Source organism: Thalia democratica, chromosome 6 (assembly GCF_965202585.1).
Source record: "Thalia democratica chromosome 6, ktThaDemo2.hap1.1, whole genome shotgun sequence".
NCBI classification, from domain to species: domain Eukaryota; kingdom Metazoa; phylum Chordata; class Thaliacea; order Salpida; family Salpidae; genus Thalia; species Thalia democratica.
Window position 1 is genome coordinate 62,083,910 of NC_139170.1, and position 14,401 is coordinate 62,098,310.

Below are 14,401 nucleotides of genomic sequence, written 5' to 3' on the forward strand. Positions count from 1 at the left end.
TACAAGAAGTAACCAGTGTTATTTGCTACCTAAATTTAGGTTGTAATAATGTAAGGTACTAAAGAAGGGTTTCCCAAAGTTAGCAATACCACCCCCTAGGGGCAATTTTAGTAAGTCGGGGGCAATAACTAGTAAAGGGGCGTTTTAAAAATTTTGGGCAGTCACAAAACTCTTTATTTTTAACTTGCTATTTTACTAATACTTACACTAGATATAGCTTTTTCAATTTCTTTAAATGGGGCCATTCGAAAAAAAGTTTTGGAAACCCTGTACTAAACTTGGCATAATACCTACAAATATATTTGAACACCACCAAATGTATTTTTTTTAGTTGCAGTAAATTATAGTAATTCTCATTTAGTCTAAATAAGTACATATCTTAAAGTTTCCAATTATATTTTGTTGACTTAAATCTAAAACTACATTTCTTAGCAGTAATAAAAATTGGGTTTGTAAAAAGTACTACGTATAAAATTTTACTATATTTTTCTATTTAACTAGTACAACTAAAAACTACAAAAAATGATTTTATTTGATTGGGTTGTCACATAAAACATTTAGCTTTTATCAATTTTATTTTATTAGTACCACAGTTGATTATTATAAAAAATTATAAACAGAAAATTCATTAAATTAGTACTTCAGTTTCTAAGAAAATTAAAAAATGTATTTAAAAAAAATATTGACAACATCAGTAAATTGTGTTATTTCAACATACATTGCATATAAATAGAAAACGTAGATATTACCTTTATTTTTAGAACTTAAATAAACCGCTGATAGATTTTAAAGTATACAAATAGAAATAGAATTCACAACATCAGATAACTAATTTATCTAAAATAAAAAAAAACATATGTACTTGATTGAACGAAGAAATCAAATTCTTTTTGTTTACATCTAAATTTAAAACACTATAAAAATCTTACCTTGGAATTTTAGCTTACAAACTACTGCACTATTGCGTTATTTTATAGTTGACAATAAAAATGTTGATGCTGAATAAGAGCAAATTATTATTATTTTTAGCTTTTTGTAATAGATTTAAGGATAAATTATTTAACTATTAAGCCTAATTTACCGAAATTATAATGTTCTAAATTAAAAAAAAACTCTGCATTATGACTGAAATTTATATAACGTTTAAATAATTAAAGTTTAGTTTATTAAAGCATTTAAAGCTATAAATTTAAAAGTACTAAATATTATTCAAAAACATTTTATTGTTAAATGATAAAAATAAGTGCTAAAACGCTAAAAAAGTTTGGTCAAAGGACTTGGTGCACGAAAATACCTATTATTAAATCGTTATTGAGTCGTACACCACAGATTTAGTTTAATGTTTTATTCCGGAAAAATATACAAGTTAATTGTATATAAGTACTTATAAATAAACCTAATTATTTTAAATAAGAAAAAAAATTGAACAACATAGTACTTACTACATACAAATTTGATTCTAAGATAATTTATATGTTTTGAAACTTTTTTTTTTTAAGATTTCGTAACTAAATTGAAGAAATAAGGTTTAGAAATAGTTTGTTAAAGCATAGAAAAATGTTTGCCCAATTTAAGACATAGTTGTTAAAAGTCATATTTAAAAAAATAAAACAACAAAATTGTAAGACATAGCAAATAACAATTCTGTAAACTATTTTATTCAAATAATTTTTTTTTGCAAAAACATTCGAAAAATAACTAATATGTCTATTCTTATGTCTATACAAACATTCGTGAAATTATTAGATGTACTCTAATTATTTTGCAAGCTTGTTTAAAGTATTGCAACAAACTTTAAAAACTTAAAATGCACAACTAACATTCGAAAGTTAAAAAAACTAAACAAACTGTATTGTGCTTGGTTTAAAACAAAGTGTTTATACCTATATGTATTTATATACAATACTTTATAAGTTCTATATATAAGCAGAATTGTGCATGAATACCAAAGTTTCAGCAAATTTAAATAGGAAAACATATGAAACAGCACGAGTTATAATGCATGACTATTGATTTAATTTTATTACTTCAACAAGTACTTTGGTATTGGTATTATCATTTTGTACATGAGTTTAAACTGTAGTTTTAAAATTAAGCTTTTGTAACCAGAGGACTTATTTTATTAAAAAGACGAGTAAAGTTATTCACACCCTTAAATTGTCTACTACAAGTTCCCTGTAGAAAGATCGAAAAAAGTATATAGCTTCAATAATGTAAAATTAAAGTAGTGATTTGTTTAAGGTATTTAACAATGTTTTCATATATAATATGTTTGCACAGACAACAGACTTTTACCAATTGTTTAATCAGTATATAAATGATTAACTAAAAGGTCTGTGATTTAAACGATTGAGCAATGTATTATTTCAGTTGCGTTGCTAATGCAGCATGTTTAGAGTAATTTCAATATTTTTGATATGTTTTGTCTTGTTTATTATTTTGTGACAAAAAAAAGTTTTTTAAATTTAAAATTGACTAGACCTTGAAAAGTTAAAATCTTTTATCGATACTACATTAGTTAATTGATAGAAATTGTAGCGAAGTTGATTTAATCACAACAAATGTCTAAATTGGAAGAAAATGAGAAAAATAGAAATTTTTGGTAAGTATATTTTTTGTTATCTAATTCAGTCTTTAAGTTTGATATAATTAATTCAAAAAAAATTTAAAAAGCTTCAAGTAACTAATATTTGTTTATATTTGCAATTCAAAACCTATTTTATAGATTAAAATATTATGCTACTAGTAAGTTTTAAACTACGTTTTAAAGTGTGTTAAAAACTCTTAAAATTCAAAGTTTTTTTCAAAGTACAAAAGTAAAATTAAGCAGTCTAACCAATTATCGCCTAAATACTTTGTTTTGATAAAAACTAAAAAAAAAACACAAAATTATTGTTTTTAGGATAAGCTAATGTAGTTCGAACTTTGTGTTAAATAATAAATTAAAAAGATATTTCGAACTCACTTGTTGTTCTATAAAATAACTTAACAAACTTTATGACGACATTGAGCTTAAACTTTTAGACGATATATTTGAACTTTTTATAAATGAAATAGAAAATAATTTTAAAGCATGTTTTCAAAACGTTTATCTTATATGAAAAACATAAAACCTTACGATACAAAAACTACTACATTTATTTATAGAATTAAAATGTGAAATATTTTTTTTTCTTTTTAAGCCTTACAGTTACAACTATACAAGACGTAAATACACTTAAAAAAAAACAAAAAAAAGTTTTAAATATAATTGATCACAATAACAGCTTGCTTTAGTTCTTTGTTTTACCTTTTAATCTTTATACTAAATTTTTGCTTAAAACAATTTTTAGAAAAAGAGTTTAGGTTTAAAGTTAATTTCATTTAAGACACGTAGGGTCTTTAGAATTGCTTGCGTACTAAAGTAAATTAAAAACAAAAATTATCATTAGATAGTATTTAATAAAAAAAAGTTTTGTTTTATTGTTTAAAGGTAGGCTTAAAAATGCATTGTATTTTGTAAACTATAAAATATTGATATTGATGTTTGTATTTTTTTTAATACTAAATAAATTGAAAGTATGCTATTTCAGTGTAAATAACCGACAAGATCATCTCCATGGTATTGAAAGTAGCCGAGCAAATACATCAAGTTTCGACGAGCAACTTGATTCTGCAGGTAAGAACTTCAGAAATTGTAAAAAAATACTTAAACAGTAGATTTACAAAGTTTAAAATACTTTCTATCAAATTTAAAACATACATAAAGTTAAATAATAAAAACTTTTTAGAAGATACAATGTTATGTGACGATTGTATACGAAGATTAGATAATATTGAAAAGTTGGAAAAGATCAAAGATGATATTCATGAATCTTTTATAAACTTAGGAGAAAGCTTGAAGGAACTTGAAATTGAACAAAATAGATTATTTAGGAAGTATAATTATGGCAATGAGTTTGTTGATGTGAAATTAACGAATAAAAATAAAAAATACCAAATCATTCCATATGACAAATAAATATACACTTTTCTTGATAAACTTGAAAAACACAGTATATCTATAATTTTGATAAAAGCTTTAAAAAAAATATTCTAATACAATTTATTAAGTTTAAAGATGATAAAAAGTTTAAGAATTGAATACTAGTACGATAAAAAACACTATTTTTGCTATAACTTTTATAATTGCTATGATGACATAATTTTATTTTTATAAAAGGTATTTAAAAATAGTACTTTTCAAAAAAAATTGTTTGTATATGTGTAAAATTTTCCATTTTAATTAAATTTATTTTTATTGTTAAACTACTAAAACTAGAAGTAATAAAGCTAGTTTTAAGTATTTCTAAAAAAATGAAATATACAAAAAAAAATTCTTCGTTGAAAATATTGAGGTTGTTTTATCCATAGATTTTTTCTTAATTAGTTATAATTTTTTGAACTATGTTTTCGTAAAAATGTTTAGTAATTTAATGATTTTATATTTTATTGATTAATAAATTTATCAGTTTTACATTTGTAATACTACTAATATGCTAAATTTTTTGAGCTAAAAATTTTATAGGCCGAGTAATTTTATTACTTAAGAAAAATACTTTTGAAAGTTACTTAAGTCTTGTTATAGATAAGGTAACTTACTTAGGTAACTTACTTACAACTAACTTTATACAGTTTTAATTATTTTTTTATACTAAAGGTAAAATAAATACTTTCAAAAAAGGTTTCTCAATATTTCTCAACACAACACTATATTTTGTTGACTCTTGGCTTAAAATCACCATTTTAGACAAATCTTAATTTCATTTAGATATATTTCAAGGTATAATTTTTTCTTATTAAAGCTCTAAATTTTTTTTTTTTCTTTGACTCATTATATCAATATTATTTTTATCATTAATTAATATTTTAAAAACTAGTACCAATTTTACCTAAATATACTCTGACATGTTTAAACTTTCGAATATGCAACATTTTAGTTTTTGTTTATTTTCTTCACGCATCAATAAATTTTAAAACAACAGTATAAATAACTATTATTGTTATATGCAGTTTAATATTTTATTTTTTGCTTGGAAAGATCGCAATCTCTTGCCACCGAAACCGGTCGCGAATAAAATATACAATTTGCATAAATCTATTCAACACAACACTAAAAACAAATTGTTTAGCATTATAGTATTAGCTGTTTCTTTTCGATAAAAGCTAAAAAATACTTTCCTCGCAATAAATGCTAGATATGAAATATTTAAAACAATTTTTAAATGCTGCATCAGTTAAAAACGAAACAAAAACAAAACTAAAGCTAAAGGCTAAGAAATTATATAAAATGTTTAAGTTATTAACAGAAATGTAATATGTATGAATAAAATTTAATTAGTTTTACTTATCTACACTAAAATCGTTCACAAAAAATTCGTTCAACAAAAGTTCTTATTAGTTAAGACCTTTCTAGTTGTTAAAACGTAAGTCACTGCAAAATAAAATCATACCATACCCTTAACAAATTAGTTTTCGTAGAAATGACCATGTATAAATGTACATGACTTTATAGTTTACAAAAAGTATAACTTCATAAACTAGTTAGTCATGTTAATCTACACTGGAAATAAGAATCAAAATATTAAAAAAATTTAACAAGATTTAGCTTTTGTTCTGATAAAGTTCATACAGTTATAAACTGAAATACAAACAAAAATTTAAACAACTAGATTACATTAAGAAATTTTTAAAAGTTTCAAGCTACAGCTATTTTTAACATTTAAAAAATTTTGTTTAAATCTGTGTATTTCTTATAATAAGGTCTTTCCCTAGTAAAATATTTAAATGTACTTAAAGCTAAAGTAACTCTTAAAGCTTTATAAGAGTAAAATTATTAGTAAACTTAAAGTAAAAATTTAATTGTAAGTAAATTTTTTGATAACTATCTAGTAAAATTAAACTTTAATTGGTATTTAAAAAACTCATAAACAAGCTCACTCATTATTTGTATTTGTTTAGCTATTAGTTTTCTATGGTCAAACAGTTAGGCTAACAAAATGTTTTTGAATTGTTGGTTATGTTTTTCAATAAAACACTTCTACAACAATGTTAAAAGGTAAATAGGGTTTCTTAACTGTTTATTTGAGAGTCTTTGTTAGAATTTGTGTATTTAAAATGATTGAAAAACTTCAAAAAAATAAACAAAACTATGTTCAAAAACTAAACTGTACACTTTTATAAATCTTTTGAAAGTCATAAAGTAAATTTGTTACATTCACAAATTACACTAACAGTTAATAAAGAACATAGAATGACAAATTTCCAAACTAAAATTAAAATAAATGATTTTTAGTATAGCAAGTACCATTAGTGCTAATAAGTTTATACCAGGATTTTTCTAAACTCTTTTATATAAACACACCCTGTCAAAACATGCAAAATAAACGCCCCACCTTTTTATAACTTCTCCCTGTAACTAGATTACAAACTAACTATATCATAACCAAACCAACTACAACATAACTATAACTTTTTTGCTCTGTTACTATTAATTACCTAGATAAGAAAAATAATGTTTTTAAAGAGTCGAAAATGCTAACTTTGGGAAACCCTAGTTTACACTCCCCTAAATTACAAACCAATCAGTTTAATGAACACAACTTCTTGTAATATAAGAATCACTTATATTCTAACAGACTAATACTCCTAATTTAAAGAAGACTGTATACAAGTCTTAGATTGAAGAAATTTTGAAACTGTTTTAAAACTTATTGTAGGTTAGATAAAAGTATTATCCATAAATAATCATTTAAACAAATTCCGTTTTGTAGAAAACAGTTTTTAATTAGTTTTGAAACTCAAACAACTATGTAGTTATAATAATTAATTTCGAAATATGCAGTAGAACAACTTTTTCTACTTAATTGAAATATACCTACTTAATATTTCTAAAAGATATTTGAATTTGTTTAAGTAAAATAAGCAATTAGTGTTTAGTGCTATGAATACTTTTAAAATACCAACTATATATCTAGCTATTTACCTAGTTACAGTACTAAACGGTTTATCAAATTTATCAAAAACACCAAAAGGATTGTATTACTTTAACTCACAATAATTTCAATAACATTTATATTTGCATTTTTGTTTATTGATGATTTAAATTAGCTTAAAATCTTTTTTATACAGTCAAGTAAGTATATTAAACTGTTTAGTAGTTCAAAAATTATTAAGACAATGTTGATAAAAAAATTTCAGATAAAAATATTTTTAAAACTAAATATAGTTTTAGTCATTGTATAAAATAAACCTATAATCAGTTAATTTATAAACTGCTATATAAATCTGCTACATAACTATTGTAGCCATTAGCTGTTCTCATTTAGTTGATAAGCTGCAATTGAAAAAATAAAGAAAACAATCGGTGTCTCGATTTATAATGTATAACTACCTAATTATCAAAGGTATCCTAGTTTACAAAGTATAAAAAGCAGTTATAGCTAGATAAACAAATATAAAATCTTTAGTTTAACCTTAAATAAATACAAGTATATGGTACTGAGTTTTACGACAACTCGCTTACTTTATAAAGATTTTATTGTGTTAAAACTTTTAATTTTAATTAAACTAGCGATGTTAGTTTAATGTGTTATATCTTATTGTCATACTGTAACTTTGTAAATTTAATTAATAAAACAACTTGATTATTTTTAAGCTTATTTATAGATGTACTTAACTCCGAAATATAGAAAAAAAAAATATTTATTTACCAAAAAATACGTATCGAGAGTTGCTAACTTATGGTCATAAAAATTTTCATCCTTTTTGTAAATCAAATACTTTAAAAATGAAATAGCTTGAATTTTATAAACTCTTTCGGCAATTCAAATTTTCAAAAAATGTTAAAAGATCTTTAATATAAAAAACAATACATGCTTCAAAATAAAAGAAAATGTTTGTAGGTCTACTTAGTACCTAAAAACTTTTTTTTAAAAAAAAATAATTATTAATTATTAATTTTATTTAAGCTAGTTTTAGCCATACATAAAAAATATTATAACTTTGCAAAAAGAAAAAAATGCTCTGTTAACATTATTAAGACCTACATACTTATTTTTACTTTTTAGATTTATTTTTTTGAGTTGTGAACTTCAACAAAAAAATTCGACTAGTCGTGCACTCAAAAGCCTTGTATTGTTTTAGAAAAGCTAAGACTTAATGTCTTAATTATTTCTAAAATTAAAAATATACATCAATATAAGAATACATCCTTTATTTTTTATTTAAAAATATTTGAATAAAAGTTGTCTTCATACGTTGATATTTTGAACATTTTCAATTGCTTTTTTCAATTACACAAAAATTTAACCATTTTTAGTTAAAAATAAGGCTCAAAAAGAAATAAGGCTCTACAAACTAAAATATACTGCTTTTCTATTTATTAAAGTTTAATTCAAACTTTTTCAAAACATAACTGAGGTATTAATATTAATATTTTAAAGTTTTGTACATATCATTTAGCACATACTAACTACTATTAACGGAATATGTTTTTTGTACTTTTTCTATTGCTGATAAAAAACAATTTTTAATATTCTTTATGTTTTGAACTTACTATTACGATTTAATCAAATCTTTATTTGATTTAGGTAAAGTAATTGTTTAAGTTTATTGCTAGTAGCTTATTGAACAAAAACGAAAAATTGTTCAGAAGTCTTTTGGTTTAAGGACCTGGAAGTCCTTCGGTCATCGAGTTTTATACCTAACTTAATCAAAATAGTGATGAGCTACAAATGAAAAAGAATAAATACAGTCAAACTTTAAACTCTAAAACGAAAAACTCTATAAAAAATGAAACTATTTTTTGATAAATAAATTTGATCTTTTTTTTAAGTATGTTTAAGAATTTAGACTCTACTATGAATTATTTCAACTTATCAAAAAGAAGCAAAAGTAAATTAAAGCTATAACATTAAAAAAAAAACACTAAATATATAAAATAAAGCTGCAAAATTCAAAAAGATAGTAAAATAAAGCGGTATCCATAAAGAAAAAAAAAAGCTTAAACTAGTCAACAAGTATAAAATAAATTTATCCTTTTAATTAAAACTATCAGTTTTTACAAACTTAAATAAAAGTTTAAATATAGGAGTTTAACTATACTAAAATAATACTATAAACAACCGCAAAAATATTTAGAATAGTAAATGAGTATTTTCTAAAAAAAAAGGGAAAATATAAAAATCACTAATTATCATAAAATAATTAAATCTATTACTAGTTTTAAATTTTATCAGTGATCTTAGCTCTTCATTTAAATATTTAACTTTCTTTGTTTTCTGTCAAAAATATGTTTAGAGACTTTTTACACTGCTAAAATGTAGACTATGAAATAAAATTTCTACTAACACATTAACGAACTACAAACAAAAAAAAAATTACAACTTTCTACAAAATAGACTGGACCAATGCTAAAAAACCCAGTTAATATAGCCAAAAAAATATAAATACCTACCTACTCAGATAAAAAATGATAAATAATCTAATATTTATAAATAAGTAAATTAACAATTCTTGTTCATCTTATGTTAACTCTATTGAATTAGTTGGTCTTTTAATAAATTATCCTTAAGTTCAACCTGGAACCTTACAAAATGGCTTTTGGTCTTTTAAGTTAATAGGTAGGTCTGTCCAAAGTTTAGTACCTTGATAAACTAGTAATTTATGACCATTTCTGTATTTAAATCTTGGTAAGAAAAAAATTGTTTTTGTGGACCTTGTTGAATGGCTATGTATTTTAGTTATATTTTTAAAGTAACACTTAAAATTTACTGGTAAAAAATTATGTAAAAATTTAAACACAAAAATTCCTAACTCATATTCAAATAAGTTTTTAACTTTTAATAAATAAGTTATCAACATATTATATATATTAATTTTAAAATTGTTTATATTTACTATATGTTCAATATTTAATATTTGTTTAATTTGACATAATTAAATAATGATAGGCATTGTAAATTAACAAAAATTGCGTATTTTTTATAAGGGCTTCGTAAAACTTTTTTTTATATAACCAAGAGATTCATTTCTAAAAATATAACAAAAGTACTGATAAAACTTTTTATAATTACCCCGAGGATATGAACAAGTTTTGTTTGGAAGGTGAAGTAATAAAATTTCACAAAAGCAAAAATTCTTAAATGTATTTCAAACAGTGTTTCTTACTAATGTGTGTGTACTTTCAATGAACTCATTTTATCAAGCAGAAGCTTGAAATTCTTGTTTTGTGAATTCTTGCTTGCCCTGTGCTAACTAAATATATTTTCAAATCGCCGAGTTTACGTTAATCACCAAGAAAAATGTAAGCTGTTACATTCTTTTAAGTACCAATAAAAGTACTTCTGATCCACGTAAATTACTTTTTTTCAACTTACAAACATATTCTTATAATTACGAGAAAATTTTGAAACTAGAATGCTTTATTTTGATCAATACTAACTAAATAAATTTTCAATACGCCGAGTGTATGATAACTAGTAAAAAAAAAAGTGAGTTGCTACATTATTTTCAGTACTAATAAAAAGTACTTTTATCCTATGTGATCAACTGAGCTTTTTTATACTGACGATCGCCTTCTTATTATTACTAAAAAGTTTAGTACTTAAATGCTTTCTTTTGATAAATCTCGTACTATGTGATTAATTATTTCAAAAGTAATTTAATAAAATGTTTAAAAAAATATTAATACATTTTATACCTCTCTATGTTTTGTAGACATTATGTTTTTACATTTATAATTAAGTTTTACATCCATAAAAGTTCAAAAGAAAAGGCTCTTACTAATTTTTAGAACTGGGAGTTTCAAATGTCCTTGAAAACGAGTAAACTAGATAAAAAATATATCATACAAAATAAAACTTAAAGATACTTGTTGGAACTATCCTTTAGAAAAAAGTTGCTAAAAATTCAGTTAAACAAAGAATTATACAGTATGATATTTTCAAAGGTTAACTCAAAACACTTCAAATTTATTTGATTAGGTTTTTACTGAAGTTAAAAAACTTTAAAATAAAACATTTAGAATGAAAGACAACAGTATTCAAATTGTTTTACCTTATGACATCATAACGCGTTGCCACTGTATAATAGTGGTATAACTAAAAACATAACCAATAGAAAATATACTTCAAAAAAAACATTTTTATAACTGTTTTGCTTTAAAGTCAGTTTACAACCTCCAAAACTTAAAAAGTTTTCAAACTATTTAACAACTAATATTTTAATATTTAGCTGCTGCGCTTAATTAATATAGGCGATTTGTAAAAAAAAATCAAAAACTTGTACTGTTGTTTTTAATACCTGTGCCTTTACATAAATAAGGAATTTTAAATTATGATTGTACTGCTATAATTGTAAATCCTAAATAATAATAGTTTATCTTAATTAGTAATTATAAGTATTTGATATAACTGACTTTTATGTAAGTAGCTTCGATGCTTTTACCAGTCGAAGTTAGCTTGTTTTGAAATTGAAAGTAGTTGACACTTAATTTGAATAGCAGAAAACCTAGATATCATTCCAATACTATTAATAAAGTTTATCTAAACCAATAAAAAAAACTAAAACAAATTGTATTTAGGTTATACTTCACAAGTTAGTTTTAAAAATAAATCTAAAAAACAACAGTCTATATTTACGTTTTACAACTTATACAAAAAAACATTAAATTTTTATTAAAAAAACTACTTTGTTTTTTTAAAATATATTTTTTAAACACTTTAAAAAATATTTTACTGTTTAAGTTTATTATAGTTGTACACTACTTACAGACCGACAATAAGCAATACAGTTTTGATACCGCCGATGATTGTGTGTTGATAAATTGTGACCTGTACTTTAAAGTTGTACCTTCATACCTAAAAATGTTATAAAACTTCAATAGTATTTATTTGTTATATATATTTAAAGTTGATGACCTAATGAGTAAAAAGCTTTCGATAATGGTATTTGCTTTTTATCAACTAAAACTTATCTATTTTTTAAAATCAAAGCAGTTGACACTTAAAACTTAGAGTAGAAAACCTAAATTTAGTTATAATATTACATAACAAAGTTTATCTAAATTCGCGAAAAATTACTAAAATATATATGCTTTCAAATTTAAGTTATACATTGAAAATTATTATTATTTATTTTTATAAAAAAATTAAAGTACTCAAATGAAAAAACATTTTTTTCTATAAATCATACAGAAAACCTTTGTAGATCTCAATTAAATAGTCAACTTTGGTTTTTAAAAGCCTGTCACCAATTGCTAAGGTTCTTTTGTTTAAATTTATCATATTAAATTAACCATGTCACAATAAACAATGCAAACTTGATATGTACGTTGATAGATTGTGGATCACCAACTTTGTTTCACAGTTGATAGATTGTCACTTATTGCATCACACCGTCATGCTTGAACCATGACGCAATTTATCACATGCTTTATCACTTCATTGAACGTCAATGATGCATAAAACTGCTTAATGACGTATTGCTCACAAACATAAAAACATGTTGAAAGAATTTAATTAAAAAAAAAACTCTAAAAAGTAATTTTCTAAAAGGCTTAGAATAATGCATAAAAAGTTTTAAAAGTTTTTAACTTACTTCATACCTAACCTGTTTTGTAGTGTAACTGTAAAATATTTTTTATTTCATTGTTGGTATTGCAATATTTATTAAGATAATGTTTAAAGTAATATACTGCTTGATGACGTATTGCTTACAAATATAAAATCAAGTTATAAGAACTTGAAAATTAAATATAAATATAAAAAAAAAACAACAGGTTTAAAATAATTTATAGAATATTCTAAAAGTTTTAAATTTACCTCATACCTAACCTATTTTGTAGTGCAACTTGAAAATATTCTCTATTGCACTGATGATGTTGCAATATTTATTAAGATAATGTTTAAAGTATTATATCTGTAATAACATAATTAAAATAGAATTAGGTAATTATAAAATAATTTTATAGACATGTAATAAAATACACAATCATCTAACAATATTAACTAGAAATATTTACTAAATAATGTTTCTGAAGAAGGAAGTTAGTGGCATGTAAAAAGTAGTGAACAAACTACAATTGAATCTGTTTAAATAAATTTAAGTTAATAAAATGTTGCTGCTTGAAATAAAACTATACTAAAAAATTAAACTGCTCAAATAGTTAGCTTGAAAACAAAGCAAAAACTAATAGTCACGTGAAAACAAATATTAAAAGTTCTACATAACAGAGTCCTAAAAGTGGTCGACTTTCAACCACAACATCTTACAGGAACCAAGTCTAACTTCCTCGAAAACATAGCTTTTAAATTCTATAGTTTTTCGATGAAACTTTCGGCGAACTCCTTCAGTCCGCTTACAAAAGACTCAAAAGGACATTTTTCACTCTCTTTCTGGTGATCTTCAACAGCAACCTCTGGGCCGTCGGTTGGAAGCTCCGAAGATGTAGACGGATCGCCAGCAACCAAATTATCTTCTGATCTCAAACCAATTTTAGCTTCAGGAGATTCCGTACCGCTCAAAGTTGATGAAGATAGCACTTCACGAAGGCTTTCTTCATAAGCTTGTTTTTCAATTATTTCCAAAACATCTATGAGAGGCGTCAACTCTTCTTTCCTGTAAGAAAGGCAGGTGGGAAACACGAAAGCATTCCTCTTTTCTTTTGCTGTAAAATATTTTGATTGTTACTAATTGTTTGTGGCCGCAGTTAGTTTGATAAAAACTAATAAGGAACTTTTAAGATTTGTTTACTTTTCTATACAGCTGAAGAATAAATTATAACTTCATAAATTTCTTAAGAAAACTTTTAATGAAATTATAAACAATACTCTAACAGTAAGTTGATTGAACAAAAAAAGGTAACATAGTTATTTATATAAAAGCTGTTTTAATATGAAGATCGTTTATTATAAAAAAAACTGTGAAAAAAAACTTAGAAAAAGATGTTTAACAAATGTATTACATCATATAACATCAAGGGAAAAATATGTTATTGTTTTTGTTTAAATTACTTTTAATTCCAAAAAATTAAATCTTTTTGAAAAATTGCTTCTAAATCAAACTCATTAAAATCCATTTATGAACATACATAAATTTATAAAATAACTAATAATGTTGAACAAGCTATTTTCTGTTTAAGAAATTGTACTTTAAGACTATAAGTATTAAAGAAGTTTAAAAAAAGCGAAATTAATCAACCTGCACAATTCTCACCCAATAAATCAGAGAATCGACCAAGAGTAAGGGTTAGGGGTAGCATTGAAAGCAAAAATTAAAAAAGAAAACAAAAAAGTATAAGTAAAAACATAAGTGGGAACTTTGCGCGGGTGAGAAATGTGCAGGTTAAAATTGATTGCAGGTAGAAATCGTAATTATATTA